The sequence below is a fragment of the Uloborus diversus genome, chromosome 7 (assembly GCF_026930045.1).
Source record: "Uloborus diversus isolate 005 chromosome 7, Udiv.v.3.1, whole genome shotgun sequence".
NCBI classification, from domain to species: Eukaryota; Metazoa; Arthropoda; class Arachnida; order Araneae; family Uloboridae; genus Uloborus; species Uloborus diversus.
In genome coordinates this window covers 23465714-23482436 of record NC_072737.1, presented here as the reverse complement: position 1 = coordinate 23482436, position 16723 = coordinate 23465714, and the positions used below count along the sequence as shown (strand labels likewise).

Here is a 16723-nt window from a genome sequence, read left to right as displayed (position 1 = left end):
GCAAGAAGGAAAAAAAATCCACATACACAACACAAATTCAAAAAATAGAATACTTTTATTTTTATGGGAAAACGCTTAATCTAACAAAGTATAAAAGAGCAAAGAGGGTTTTTAAACGAACTTGTCGTCTTTCTTTGACTTGAAAGTGTACATAACATTTCATATAAACTTAATTAAAAATTATCTTAGTCAAAATTATCCAAAAGTTTTATAGTGATGATACTTTACATTGAGTGAAAAAATGGAACATTAAAATTTAAATGTTAAAAATCATTTTGTAAACGAAATAATATCAGTATTTTGATCATCAGCGTCATTTTTAGAAAGAATAAACATCTTTAATCTTTCAGATATATTTTCCACCTGCTTTTTACATTCAAAAGGATACCATGATACTCTTTCCGCACTCTCTTCAATGCGGAAATTAGTTCAATTTTGTTAACAGGCCTTAGGTCTTGAACCTTTTTTCCATTACATTTGAGGCGATGCCACAGAGCATATTTTAAGGAATTTTTACTAGGCGACAACAAGTTCATCATAAAGAGTAAAAATTATTGAGAAGGTTACAGCCTTTTTTCTCAACAAATGTATGCATAATCGTCGCCTCAAAGTGGAATTTCTGTAAGTACTGTTTGTTCTAGTGGCGGCTGTATAGATCTTCAGATTTAAAAGGAAGCCGATATGAACCAAACCTTAAGAATAGTATTAACTCCGAAGTAAAGGGGGTCCGGGGGTTTATCTCCCCCGGAAATTTTTTCGAAATTTTTAGCCTTGAAAACGCATTTTAGACGATCTTTGGTAATGTTAGGATTGAAGAGGTTTCGGTGTCACTCACCTGTCTATTTTTCGAACTTTTAGCTCTAAGAATGCAGTTTTTAGACGATCTTTTTGATGATGTTAGAGTGAGAGGTGAGATTTGAGGGCCCATATCAAAGGAAAATTTTCTTTTATTTGTAATTCTAACTGACTTTCGTACATATTATGCGCTCCGGTGCGACTCCCTCCCCACGCACCGTTTTTTGAAATTGAAATGTTCAAAACGCAAAACATTATGTCCAATAATGTTCAGAAGAGGGGTGGTTCGGGGTTGTCAGAGCGGATTTCTTTCTGCAATTGTCGTGCTAAAAACGAAGTTCAATACGTTACTTTTTGTGATATGACTGTGGAGGAGTAATTCAAGGGCCCGCCACAAGAAATTTTTCTAATTTGCATTCTTAAAGATGCATTCTACTTGTCTTTGATAATGGTAGGGGAGAAGAGGTTTGGAGCACTCCCTCGGAAATTGTAGCTCTAAAAAAATAAAAGATGAAAAAACTAAAACCACGAATACGGCTAAAAAAAAAAAAAAAAAAACCCTAAAAGATAAGAAACAAGGTAGGTGCTGTTATCTAATATCATCGTCCTATTGAGTAAAACCAGTAATTTGATAGGTTAGATACTCCTGTTTATTTAGTTCTATTGAAAATCCTCTGCCACTTTCGCATTAATAACATTATAATTCAATTCAAATGCCGTTGTGTCAGTGCGTTCTCAACTACAGTTCTACTATATCCGCCTACGACTACGGTATTTGAATTGAATTATGTTATTAATGCGAAAGTGGCAGAGGATTTTCAATAGAACTAAATAAACAGGAATATCTAACCTATCAAATTACTGGTTTTACTCAATAGGACGATATGGTATTAAACAGCACCTACCTTGTTTCTTATCTTTTAGAGTTTTTTTTTTTTTTTTTTTTTGAGCAATCACGATTGTTTATTGTTTTCACTTGACTGTTTTTGACGTTTTCTCCCCCCGCCACCTTCCGCACCATCACCGTCGACGGGCTCCTCACGATGCATGCTCCTATAGCGAAAGCCGTCTCCAGGTTGCATCCATGTCCTACACACACGCGCATAACATACACATCTACACACACCACGCACACTACACCTACACGCACATACACAAACACATACACACTACGCATACATACAGACACCCACACATACACCACACAAAAACATACACACATACACCATAGGCGGATTTAGGCTGTGAATTCTGGGGGTTGCAACAATATAGCAGTGGCGTAGCTAGGGAGGGGGGAGAGGGTGGTCCGCCCGGGGCGGCGTACTTTTCGGAGGCGGCGATTCAGCACTTTTTGGTGTGAAAAAAAAATCAAATAAGGGAATCATACTTTAAATCTAATACTGGAGGCAAGGAAAAAGAAAAATCCTTTGAAATGTAAGGTTTTTGGTATGACTGAACGGTCATTTTCAGTGTTCAAAGTTGAAATATTTCCGTAGTGAGCCCTTGAACCTTCCTCATTCACTTAATGTCCTTAAATTGTAATTCAACACTTAAATTGTATTTTTTTTAAAACTTAAATTTCGGAAAATATTCAAATATGTAATATCAAACATATTTCTAAAATATATAGGGTCTGGTGGGGTAAAGTGGTCATAAAATCGTAGGTTTTCAACTTTGGTGGATAATAAATACAACAAGTAATTTAAACACCTCAACTTTTCTTGTTGTTATTTTACATTGCATTATTAAAGAACACAGTACATTGAAGTTTAGAAAAAAAAATATTGATTTAATTAGTTTTATAACACTTTCTTTTCCCTTTGTATTTATGACCACTTTACCCCATGGGATGGGTTGAAAGTGGTCATAGCATGGGGTAAAAGTGGTCATAGTTAAAAATAAATGCAAAACCGTATTAAATAACCCTAATATTTGTATATTTCAGTTATTTTTATGGTTACAAGTATATGCACTAATATATGCGTGTATTCACGAGTATATACGTGTCGGTGTAAACATGAGTAATCATGTTCATATATGAGTAGATACCGTGCATACCTGAGTATATAAATGTATAGTAGACGTATATACGCATATATGTACAAGTGTACATGTGGGTATATACATAACTGTACATAAATGTATATACGGGTGTACACGAGTTAATTCGTGGATTGCATCCAGTGCGTGTTTGTACGTGTCTACTCACGTATATACACGTATATATGGAAGCACTAGTATATACGTATGTATACGTGTAAACACAATTATATACCTGAAAAAACGTATATACGTACATTTATGTGTCCGTGCATATTCGTCAACCAGTACATATATGTATTCACGAGTATATACGCTTACATACATGTATGCATACAGAGTGAATCCAAGCTCTTGAGCAAAAATCTAAGGGGTGGGTGAGAGGTGAGGATAAAAAGCAAAGAATAATAAGGAGTTTATGGTCGTTGACGCGCTACATGCACACAAAGCCAGAAACTGATGGATGCAAAACAGGTCACAAATTTTTTACACAAAGATGATTTTACTCAAAATTTAGTTTTTAAGAAATATTTAGAGCACTTTTTAAAAGTTACGGCCCGTAGTAGTTCTAATACACGCATCGCAACAAAGGCGCAGCGACGGATGAAAGTTTTTCAAAAGTCTCGTTATTAAAACAGAGAGTGCTTTGTGATTGCGACGCATGCATTACAGCTGCAGGCCGCAAATTTCTTCAATCGCTTTAAAACCTTCTTACAACCTAAAATGTTGTGCAAAATTGTCTTAGTGTAAAAAATTTGTGACCTGTTTTGCATCCATCAGTCTTTGGCTTTGCGTGCATGTAGCGCGTCAGCATTGTGTTTGTGACCATATGTTCCTTGTGATTCTTGCTTCTTATCCTCCCCTCTAATACCTGGTAAAAATTTTCCCAAGAGTTTAAACTAACCCTGTATACTTGTATGTCATATGCTTGTATGTAAGTATCTACTCGAGTACGTACGTGTATATACGTGTCTACCTGAGTATAAAAGTGTTCGTATACATACGAGTAAAAGCAAGTATATACTTGTATAGTCGAATGTATATCTGCATAGATAAAAAATACCCATATCGCAGATACCCATATACGTATTTATTGGTGCATTTATGTGAATACGTTTGTTTACGTGCCTACACGAGTATATGCGTATGCATACGTATATACTCGTATATTTTACCCCATTTACGGTAAAAACAATACATATTAAGTGAAATTAATATTTAATTCATATCTGCCTTATACATAACTCTTAAGTGACATTAGAAGAACAATATTCGTTAAGCCTAATATTATGACCACTTTACTCCATCTTACTGAAATTGTTCTAAAAAATTATCTAAAATATATTCAGCTAACTGCTAATGAGTAAGTGATCTTAAGACATGTAGGAAGCTTCCTGTGCCGTCAATCTGTTCATAATTCTTACAAACAAAATTTCCCAAAGAAGTTAAAAGAGGTGTTTAGATTTTTAAAATTTTCATATTTACACAAAATATTTTTTTTACCAAATAAAATTTTGCCAGGTTTGGAAATTTTGTATTCAAAATGTAGTTTCTAACTCCCCGAACCTAAAATAAAATTTTCACATTCATTCGAACATTTATTTCCAAGCTATAGTCATTTATTTGACGTATGACCACTTTACCCCATTGACCACTTTCCCCCACCAGACCCTAATCTGTTTATAAAAGGTTTTCTCCAGGGAGTAGCTGATATTTCTTCTAAACTTGATTTAAAATATGAGACTGAACAATTTCCTCCCTCCTTAAACCCCATTTCTGAAAAAGGTTTCTCCATTCGCCTTAATTTAATTAAGAATGTGTTCAAAGCGGAAACAAATGATGTAGTGTTAAGAGCTCTTGCTCTCGAAACAATAGAATCCTGTTACCCCAGAGAGAAATGGTTGATAATATATACTGACGGCTCTAAAGTGAATGGATGTGTTAATACTGGTGCTGGTGTTTACTGTGAATTTTTTTCCTTTTACACCCCCATTGGCAACCATAGATCAGCTTTCGATGGCGAGATTGCTGCCATTTGCCAGGCCCTGTCGCAGCTCCAGCCACATTTCGACTCTTTTTCAAAAGCAGTTGTATTAACGGACTCAAAGGCTGCACTCCAAGCTATCGATACACTTGCCACTCCCGAACTTTAACCACCGATAATTGTTTTGAAGCTCCTTAACCGGCTTGCCAGAAATAATAAGACAGTTGTTCTTCAGTGGATTCCGGCCCACTGTGGAATCCAAGGTAATGAGATGGCCGATTTTTTGGCCAAAAAGGGAGCATCGGTTCTTTAGAGAACCAATCCTAAGCTTCCATTTAGTAACATCAAAAGTTTAACAAAGAAAATCTTTAAAAGACACTTTTCACGAAGAACTCAAAAATCGCAACAGCAACAATTGAGCTGATTCTGAATGTCCCTAATTGGCCTAGGATGAAATCTGTCGCCATGTTTCGTTTATTATCTGGCCATGATTGCCTACGAAAACATCTCTGTCGTATCAACGTGCCTGACCCTTTCTGCACTTTGTGTGATCTCCACGAAGTAATGGACATGCTTCATTTGTCCAGATGTCCTGCTCTCCCTCGGACATCCATCTGGGAACGCTAATGGATTGCTCGTTTTCATTTATAATTTTGTTGTTATCCTTTTGATATTCAACTGTTTTTAAATGTGCCATTGGAAATTTAAAAAAAAAAAATAATAATAATCTATTTATGTATATAAAATATCAAATATATTTCTGTAAAAGTTGTTTCTTCGCCAGTACTGAATTAATGCAGGGGAAAAATTATTGGAACTTTGTTATGGAATAAAAGCTGACTCTCTATTGTCCCCAAAGGCTTAAACTGACTTCAGTTTTGATAAAGATTCGGTAGAGAACCCTTTTCCACCAGAAATTACTTTTTTAACTGCAATTTTTGATGTAACTTCAGAGTATTTCTCCGAGATAGACGCCTGACCCCGCCCCCTTTATCTTTGTAGGAAGAATACGGATCAAATCACTTTCCTTTTGCTACCTTAAATGAAGTTTTATATTTTGAGCGATAATTTGCAATGCTTTAATGTATTAGATATGTCTCAATGAAAAGATGGCAAATAGAGGAACCGCCCCGGGCGATAGAAACTAGCTACGCCATTGCAATACAGGGGATGGAAGGGGGGATACAGCACTGCAAATGGCCACTAAAGCTGCTATTTTGACCGCAATTTTGATGACAAAAGCGAGTATTTTGCAATCAGTTGTAAAATACAGCGACTATTTTAGTAAATGTAACTAAAAATAGGAAAAAAGCTAGTTTTTTTTTCTAAGAAAAAAAATTTACAAAAATAAATAAATAAATTAATAAATAAATAAATAAATAATCACTTTTGAGTTCACCCCCTAGTTACCCGGAAAAAAAGGGAAGTTTTACCGCGTTTAATTTTTGAAAACAATCGTTTTAAAAAGTGGGAAAATGAAATGTAATAAAACATTCACGACCAGAAAAAAATGAATTTTATATTTTTGTATAAAAAAAAGCTTCGTAAAGTTTCGTCGCGATCGTAAAAGATCGCAATTTTCGTAACAGTATCGTTTTTGTGAGTGCGATTTTTGTAAAGGATTAGTTTTTGCAATCGCAATTTTTGTTTCTCAACTACTTTTTTTTTAAACTGTTTTTTGGTTCTAAATTTATTTTATTCGTACTATACATTCATTTTTTTCAAACGAGAGCTAATTTTCTTTCGATCGGAAATATGAATGTGACGCTTCGAGCTCTTTTTATACAGTCAGTCTTTTACTGTTGTCTTTAATATTAAGTCAGACAGTGAGAAAAATATACTAGAATGTGTCAGTGCTAGTTTCTCTAGTGTTTATTCGGGGTTGGGCTAAAATTTGGAAAATATTTTTTGAAGTTTTCCTTTTTAAAAATTGTTTGGAGAAAATTTACCCCACGTAGGTCTGTCCCACTTCATGGCATTTAAATAATATAAATGCTTTTTTTTTTTAATAGGAGACTATTTTAGAAATTATTTTCTGTATTTGGTAACTATTTTGGAGACTATTATTTATATTAAAGGTAACAAAAGTAACTAATTTTAGTAGCGGAACTCAGTGATAGCACTGCTCCGCTCCCTTCAGAAAATTTTGAAATTTTTAGTGGAAATTTTCGTTTTTAGTTGATTTCAGAGTGATTTTATTGTATTGCTTACTGGAATGATGTGTAAGGACTTTATATTTCTTTGAGGAAGTACATCACAATAGCCATATTTTTGGTTGTTTCAAAGAAAAAGAAAATTGTAATGTTATGCCAATAAATACCAAATTGCGGAGCATAAAATTATTATATAATACAGTTCTGAAAAATAATTAATGGCATGTTTCTATTTGATTTATGTAATTATTTATCATCTTTCTTTTTTTTTAATGGAGAAATACTTCTTTTTAATTCGTATAGTGCAGTTTCTCTCGCACTGGCGATATGTGGTTACCGGGTCACACAATAAGCTGCCTAGTATTTTATTTTTGGGTTTGCTTTCAAGTAAATTAACTTGCATTTAGCTGTAGAAAAATACAAGTTGTTTTACAAAATTCCTGAGGAGAAATTTATATTTTCTCCTGATAAAATATATTTCATTTAAATTTTCTTTAAAAATCCAACCAAAATTGTTGGGGGTGCGGCGCACCCCCTGGCACCCCCCGTAAATCCGCCTATGACATACACACAACTACCCACACATTCATGCCTGCACACAGACACAAACACATATGCCTACACACACATACACATACCCCCTCCCACACACACACATTCATACACACAACTACCCACACACTTATGCCAGCACACAGACACAAACACACATGCCTACACACACATACACATAACCCGTACACACAAACACATACCCCCACACACAAACACACACGCACATACACACACTCGTGATTGCGAAAAACATGATTTGAATTCAAGATGTCAAAATTCAAATTAGTTTATTTATTTATTTTATTTTTTTTTTTTTTTTTTTTGCCGTAGTCGGTTTTCAGTTTTTTATTCTTTTATTTTATTTAAATATTTTCCGTTTTAATCTAAGATGGACAAAAAAATAATAACGTGAGTAATTTACGGTAAGCATTTTAGTTTGATATACAAGAATATCATTAACTTAAAACTTAAAAGGTAAACTTAATTTATTGCTATTACATGAAGCTGATAGAAAATTTAAATAATAAAAGATTGATTTAACTTAATAAGACTATAATAGTAATCAACACCAAACTTGTTTCTTACCCTTTGTTCCCTTAGTCGGGTTATTAATAAATTTATTTAAAACCCACTCTAAAAAAATCATTTAAATTCGAGTTTTGCAAGGTAAAATCAACTCCTCCTATTGTTGAAGTCGATTGATAGCGTTACTTGAGCCATAATAACGAATCAATTGACACTTATTCATGAAAGTCGGATAAATAGTTTAGGTGCTGCAATAGAACATACGCAAATACAAAGACTGCTATTTTTTTTAAAAAAGCAAATTATTAATGGATTTTTTTTTTTTTTTTTTGCTCTATATTTGTCTTTTCCCCTGCGACACATAAAGTTATGCTCTTTTCTTTCTTCCTTTCTTTTTTTTTTTTTTGTGTGTGTTTTTTCAATGTGTATTTGCCTGCCTTTTTGGATTTCCCTTAAGAAGGGGAATAGCATTGAGAGAATGATGCAGGGATCCCAATTTAGGGGTCCCGGGGGTTCCCCCAGAGGGAATTTTGGAAAAAAAAATCTAGTAAAATTATGCAGTTTGAAGCCATATAAAGGAAGATTGGAATCGAAAATATTCGGGGAAAAATAGGCAAACAAAACTTTTTTTAAATTATGTACTCTTGCAAGTTGAGATAGTACACAGTAACATTTTTTTAGCGGTCGACACATCAATGAGGCAGTCGACAGAGAGATAGAGCGAGGGAGAAGAAAGTATAATGCATTGTTACTTGCTCTCATGGACTTTCGATACAGTTAGTTTTTAATCACCTCTGCAACCCATCTACAAAGTGCTTTAAAAGAAATAGGGTACACACTTAGAAAATAGGTAGCAAGAGAGTAACATAGTGCCCATTTGAACAATTCATAATTTATACGCTTAGTAAGAAATAAAATTGAAGCATACTTCTTTTTATGAATATACTTTAATCCAATGTTAAAGCAACCCCCCCCCCTCGCGCGCGCACACACACACACACACACACACACAAGGGAATAGAGTTTGATGGAATAATGAACGATGCTAAGAGTAAGAGTATAATTTCCATGAAACCTATTGTTCAGTGGCAAATCATGTAATTAATTGAGAAGTTCAAGAAATAAACTGCTAAAACTGGAGGTTATGTCCTAGCTGGGTCCAAAAATGTGAAAGTTCTGTCTTTGGACCTATTGTCCGTCGGACATTGTGTCCGTTGGACGTTATGTCCGCTGGACGTTATGTCCGTCGGACGTTATGTCCCTCGGATGTTTTGGAACTGGACGTTATGTCCATGGACGTTTTGGATCCGGCATTCCATTGAAGCACACACTGAATTTAACATATTTTGGAACTCTTCCTTATCAACTCCAATTTGTTAGAAATTTTAAAATTCAAGGCTTGTAGCCACATTTTTGTAAAATTTCAAGCATTTGAAAATGAAATTGATTTTTTTTTTCAAGTATTTTCATTTTTTTAGGAACGACAACTCACACAACTTTTCGTGATAAGCAATAGGTAAGCATAACTAAATATTAAGCGTGATAAGCATAACTAAAATGTAAATCCGGGCCCTGGAAATGATAGTATAAATAACAAATGTCCCAAAAACATTTTTACAAATTAAAAGCGGTAATGGATAATTAAAGTAAAAGTTTTTGAAATAAGTAAATTTTCTTACGAACCAAACTTACCCTTAAAAATCCTTTGTTTGAATCATCAAAATGAGTTTCAATTTCATTATAACTTTAAAAGGATTTTTAATTACAGCTAAAACGTGTTACAAATGACTCCATCATTCTTCAGTCCTGTTGCCTCGAAACTGGAGAAAAAATAAATAGATTGCCAGTGCCTACAAGTTTCAACCGCGAATCCCTTTTATTCAAAAAGCCATAAAAAAGGAAGTGGTAGGTGTGGTATAATCCTCTGTTACCCTAAAGCAAAAATTACTGAAAAGAATTCCAGGAAGCAACCCCGACCCTTCAGCCTTCGGCTTTTCTTTCGAAAAAATACCTCTCTCTTTGCATCTTTGAATGAAAAACAGCTGTTTTCGTTCCGCAAACTGCTTTTATTGCCGTCCCGTCCCACCAAGTAGTGTCCCTGCAGGGTCCTGTACCCTGTACACAGATAGACGTGAAATCAGAGCCCTGCGTGAAATACTTATCGGCTATCATCAATGAAAGAGCTAATCGATTGCTTAATCTGGCGCCGAGTGCGTGGTGGGCCGGTCCCCAAGGATAGAAAAAGAAGGCTTTCGTCATGTACGAGTCGACGGTTTTTTTTTTTTTTTTTTTTTTTAAAGAAGGCAAGGGTCTTCCTAAGAATTTTACAAAGATTTGAAATCCGTTTACAAAAATGAGTGTACCAATTTTAGATTTTCCAGTGTCGCCCAGTGGTTTGATTTCGCATCTTCTAGGCGACAGATTTTTTTCACTAGGCGACAGTAGTGTCGCGCAGTTCCTATGTTAAAAAATGCTCTGCGATGCCACAAATTTTTGATGGTATTGAGATCGGTAAATTTGCTTGTCCAGTTTAAGGCAGAAATTCCTCTTTCTGCATAAAATCTACGAGTTGATTTCGAGATGTGACATGAAGCGGAATCTTGCTGAAAGATAAATGTATCACTAAATGTGTCCCTGTTGTGCCTCAGAAAAGAGTATCATGCAGTAATCCAGTTTATCTTCATAAACAGCAGAATAGGGAAGTTGCAACCTATTAAATGTTCATATTTTGACTATTGGATATTGCCAATACACCCTCAAAACTAAAAAATTCACCATCGCCGAATTTGAAAACACCGTGATTGATTTTTAATGAATTTTTAAAAATCCACGCGCAAAAATGCGCTCTTCTGAAACGTCACGAGCCTACGTCACAAGGCACTAATGGGCAGCCTCCCGCCGAAGGTCCCTTGTTTCGCTAGGGACATTTTGAGCGCGCTGATATTTTTATTTTTTAGAAATTCTATAACCCTTTTGAACACACTATGGAGGCCGGATTCGTTAAAGCACAATCTAAATAATCTTCCTCAAGTAACATCAATGATGATATTCGAATATTTCCGAGAGGATGAGAGGAACGCGAAGAGACGCCAGGAGTTAAATGCGAGGAGATAAGCCTTTTACCTTTCGTCTTCGAAGGCAACTTCGAAGCTGTCCTTCGGCTTCTCCCGTATCGGAAGAGCGCATGACGTCACTTCCTATGCCATTTGACGTCACAAGCGCTTGAACTTTAAAAATTAATTAAAAAAAAAACTACTTATCGTATCTCAAAATTTTTTTCACCTATGATGTTCATACATGTTACTCTATCATATAAAAATACAAGAAGTTCCGTCTAGAACTAGACGAGCCTACTTTCCCGTATACCCATACTACTTTCTAGTACCTGATCAATATTCTCAAAAATAGCTAAAATCGCAAATTTTTTCAAACATATATTTTTTAATATTTTAAGCTGATTTCTAGGTATAAAATATTCCTTACTTTTCTTCCAAAAAAAAAAAAAAAAAAAACGAACAAATAAAATAGCAGCACCTTTTAAACAAAGCAGCTAATACACTTCTTTCCATTAAAAAAAATTTTTAACAGCTTTCAAAACGAAAAAATAATAATAATAAGTTCATTAAAATAAATACATCATATAAAAAAAAAATCGTTTCTTTTTCCCCTGTTGCCAAAAATAATTTTTTAAACGAATTAATGCACTTACCAAAATAAAAAAAAAACAATAAAATGTCAACTTAAAGAAATAATTTTCATTGTCAAAAAAAAAAAAAAAAAAAAAAAAAAAATCGTCTGCGCATATTTTTCGAGTTTATTCACCGAAAACTAAATACCTAAATTAAAACTTTAGCGTAAAAATAAAAACAAATCATATCAACAATAATTATTTCACAGTTAAAACCACAGCAGCGGAGTTGGAGTCGGAGTCAATCTCATTTTGGGATAAAAGAGTCGGAGTCGAATATCCAAGAATCGGAGTCAGTCATTTGTTCTCCGTGTATAAATGTTTGCCAAAGCTAGAGTCGAAGTCGGGGAGTCGGAGTCCGATTAATTGTCGGGAACAGGAGTCAGAGTCGGTGTCAGGTGCCCCTAAATTCTCGGAGTCGGAGTCGGGAGTAGGTCGTCAAGAGCTATTTCCAACAAAGTTTGTTTGAAGTAAATCCGCCTTTAAGTTCGGAATCTATATTGACTGTCAGTTTCCCCTTAGGCGCTAATGTTAAGAGATTTGAACTGTTCAAATCTGAACGAAAACTTGTTCAAATCAAAAAGATATTTTCGATACATGTTTTTTATCAAAAGTTTTTCCCTACAAAGTTTGTTTGAAGTCACTTCACTTCTAACTTCAAGATTTATTTTTGATTTGAATTTCCCCGTAGGCGCTAATGTTAAGTTTTTTTGAACTGTTCAAAATTGAACGAAAAATTAATCAAATCAAAAAATGAATTATGGGAATGAGATGTCCTCGCGGAGATCTTTCTAACAAAAAAAAATTTGTTCGAATCGGGCTATTCATTCAAAAGTTATTAGGGGGGAACAGACAGACAGACCGACAGACCGACAGACATTTTTCCCCATCTCAATACCCTACTTTCCAATTTTTAATTTTTCAATATTTATCTAACTATTTTATTTATTTTTGACTTTTTTTTGTTTTTCGGGATATTTTTAAGATGCATTAAGCCTTCTTTCATGCTTTTTTCTTCTTTCTCTGATTTTTACTGGGAAAGTAGGCTAAAAATTGAAAAATCGAAAACTTCCCTATTAGCATTCTTTTACGATACATAAAATTGCTCAGTTCCTGCAACTCACATGCATCTCCATACTATAAAGCAGGGCTTCGCAACCGGTGTGCCGCGAGAAGGAATTGTTTAAGTTTTGTTTAAGTTTGTTATCCTTAAAAAATATTTAAATCGGTGCACTTTCATTGTTTACACTTCTGTCTGATGACATCACAAATGATGAAATACCATTCAGTGTTGCCATTCACAGAGAAAAATATTTAATTCGCATCTTTACTCACGTGTATTGGCAACGATATGGTTTATAGCAAGCGTAGAGCGCAATTTTAATTCGCTTCTTGATTATCATAACGTGGAAACGTGATAGAAAGATGCGCCAAAGTGCATCATTTGTGACGTCATCAAGACCACGCCTTGTTTGAAAATTCGGACATTTTAAAATATTAATTAAAAAATAACTGTTGGGAAAATGAAAGTATTTTCTGGGTCCATGTTTTTTTTTTTTTTTGCTTATTGTATCAATTTAAGTGACAAAAAGTACTACTTTTGACTGAAGGAAACAACCCCATTGGAGTTTTTATAACCATTATTTTATACGATTCACTCTAATTTGCGTTCATCTCTCCTAATTTTTAGAAACTTTCTACTTCATTTACTTCGGTTACTTTTTAACTGATCGGTCCTTCTACGTTCTTTTACAATCTTGGACACAGTAAGTTGTAAAACTTTCATTTAATCCAAGATTAACTGGTTTTCTTTCCTCTAACTTTAAACAGTGATACAATAAGCAACCTCCTTGTTTAAGATTTTATCACATTCACGACCCATTTTTAGCAAAAGAATAACGTAAAATTTTCCAGGCGCCAAAATTTATACTTGTTGCAACCTACGCAGTTAACAGGTATGCAAATACTTTCGCTACTTTTCAAATTTACATTAAATGAATTAATTATTCTAATTTTTTGACCCATATAAAAAATAACGTAATTTTCAAATGTGTTAACGACCCTTAAATTGTTTAAAAAAATGACTTAAATGTTGTTAAAATTGTTTTACCCCTTCATTAATAACATGTTTTACTTTGTTTAATTAGCATGCGTTCATTTTACCCGATTCACTGACAAGTTTTGCTTAAACAGTTATGATATTTTATTTTTTTGAATTTGGGTTGTACCCCGTAAAAAACCGGAATGCGGTGAAAAGCAAGTTTTTCCGGGGTCGAAAGTGTCCTTGGAAACGACACTATTGAGAAGTAAGAGAGCGCAGGACCTTCCCCTATAGCGTACAAATAGGCGCTGTCCATAAATGATGTCACGTTCAGGAAATTGTGACAGTTTGTGACAAGGAAGAGGAAGGGGGAAGTAAACAAGAAGTTCTGTCTAGAACTAGACGAGCCTACTTTCCCGTATACCCATACTACTTTCTAGTACCTGATCAATGTTCTCAAAATAGCTAAAATCGCAAATTGTTTCAAACATATTTTTCCAACATTTTAAGCTACTTTCTAGGAATAAAATATTCCTCACTCATCTAAAAAAATTAGATCCCCAAAAAAAAAAAAAAAAAAAAAAAAAAAAAAAAAAAAAAAAAACGAACAAATAAAATAGCAGCAACTTTTAAACAAAGCAGCTAATACACTTTTTTCCATTTAAAAAAAATTCTCCAACAGCTTTCAAAACGAAAAAATAATAATAAAAATTAATAAGCTCATTAAAATAAATACATCCTATCAAAAAAAAATCGTTTCTTTTTCCCCTGTTGCCAAAAATAATTTTTTAAATGAATTAATGCACTTATCAAGATAAATAAAAACAATAAAATGTCAACATAAGGAAATACTTTTCATGGTCAAAAAAAAAAAAAAAAAGTCCTCTGCGCGTATCTTTATGTAGAAACATAAATGACTTCGAGTTTATTCACCGAAAACTGAATACCTAAATAAAAACTTTAGCGTTAAAATAAAAACAAATCACATCAACAATAATTATTTCACAGTTAAAACCATAGCGTCGGAGTCGGAGTCAATCTAATTTTGGGATGAAGGAGTCGGAGTCGAATATCCAAGAATCGGAGTCAGTCATTTGTCCGTGTATAAATTTTTGCCTAAGCTAGGAAGTCATAGTCGAAGTCGGGGTGTCGGAGTCCGATTATTTGTCGGGCACAGGAGTCGGATTCGGATTCAGGTGCACCTAAATTCTCGGAGTCGGAGTCTGGAGTTCGGCGTCAAGAGCTATTTCCAACAAAATTTGTTTGAAGTAAATCCGCCTTCAAGCACGGAATCTACATTGACTTTCAGTTTCCCCGTAGGCGCTAATGTTAAGGGATTTGAACTGTTCAAAATTGAACAGAAAATTGTTCAAATCAAAAAGATATTTTATATACAAGTTTTTCATCAAAATCTTTTTCCTACAAAGTTTGTTTGAAGCAAATTCGCCTCACAGTTCGGAATTGCCTTGAATTTCCCCGTAGGAGCTAATGTTAAGTTTTTTTGAACTGTTCAAAATTGAACAAAAAATAGTTCAAACCAAAAAGCGAAATATGGGAATGAGGTATCCTTGCCGAGATCTTTCGAACAAAAAAAAGTTTGTTCGAATCGGACTATTCATTCAAAAGTTATTAGGGGGGACAGACAGACAGACCGACAGACAGACAGACCGACAGACAGACCGACAGACAGACAGACCGACAGACAGACAGACCGACAGACATTTTTCCCCATCTCAATACCCTACTTTCCAATTTTTAATTTTTCGATATTTATTTAATTATTTTATATGTTTTTGACTTTTTTTTTGTTTTTCGGGATATTTTTAAGATGCATTAAGCCTTCTTTCATGCTTTTTTCTTCTTTTTTTGACTTTTACTGGGAAAGTAGGCTAAAAATGACATCACGCATTGTTTTAAAAGAATAAGTGTGTAATAAAAATTAATTTGAATTTTGACATCTTGAATTCAAATTATATTTTTCGCAATCACGAGTGTGTGTGTGGGGGGGGGATATGTGTGTTTGTGTGTACGGGTTATGTGTGTGTATGAATGTGTGTGGGGGGTATGTGTATGTGTGTGTAGGCATATGTGTTTGTCTGTGTGCATGCATGAATGTGTGGGTAGTTGTGTATGTGTGTGTGTGTGTATGTGTGGGTGTCTGTATGTATGCGTGTGTGTAAGTGTTTGTATGCGTGTATGTGTGTATGTGTTTGTGTGTGTATGTGTGCATGTGTTTGTGTGTGTGTGTATGTGCGCGCGTGTGTGTGTAGTTGTGTATGTATGCGCGTGTGTGTAGGACATGGATGCAACCTGGAGACGGCTTTCGCTATAGGAGCAGCATCGTGAGGCGGCCGGTCCACGGTGATGGTGCGGAGGGTGGCGGTGGGAAAAATCAGCGTTACGCCAAAAACAGTCAAATGAGAACAATAAGCAATCGTGATTGCTCAAAAAGTAGCGTGACATGTGATAAAAGGGGGGAGGGGGTACGGTCAAGTGTGACGCTGTGGGACAAAAGGAAAGGGGGGGGGGGATTTTGCAAAAAGTTTTTTTTCTTTTTGTTGTGAGTATTTCGCTCACGGAGTGAGCTCTGCGTGAAAATTGAAAATATACGGTCTCATATCTCTTGCAGAATTGCCTGCTGGAATGTTACAAGACTGAAACTGAACATTTTTGCGGTTGCACGTATCGACGGCTTTCCTTGATGTATAACGCAGAACCTTGCGAATTTCAGTCTCAAGGTAAGTAAAATATTACACAAATGACCCAGATTGAATTTACGATTGAAGTGGTTTTAAGTAAACAAGAGTTAGTTTCCAACTATATAAGGTTGGTGTACCAATAGGCTATGAGACCAATTAGACCAACCCCCCCCCCCTCTTATTTTTTCTACTTAGGATTGACGAAAATTCGCAATATCTTGATTTTATCGTCATCAAAAAGCT

The 16723-nt window shown here is 34.8% G+C and overlaps 1 protein-coding gene across 1 annotated transcript in view; it reads left to right on the top strand.

Moving 5' to 3' along the window:
• LOC129226524 (acid-sensing ion channel 5-like) overlaps window positions 1–16492 on the top strand; it is a 41174-nt gene extending 24682 nt beyond the window's left edge. The window contains exon 7 of the mRNA XM_054861133.1: window positions 16411–16492. The gene's annotated coding sequence lies outside the window, so the exon portion shown is untranslated. The remainder of the gene's footprint in view (window positions 1–16410) is intronic.
• Window positions 16493–16723: the final 231 nt, after the last annotated feature.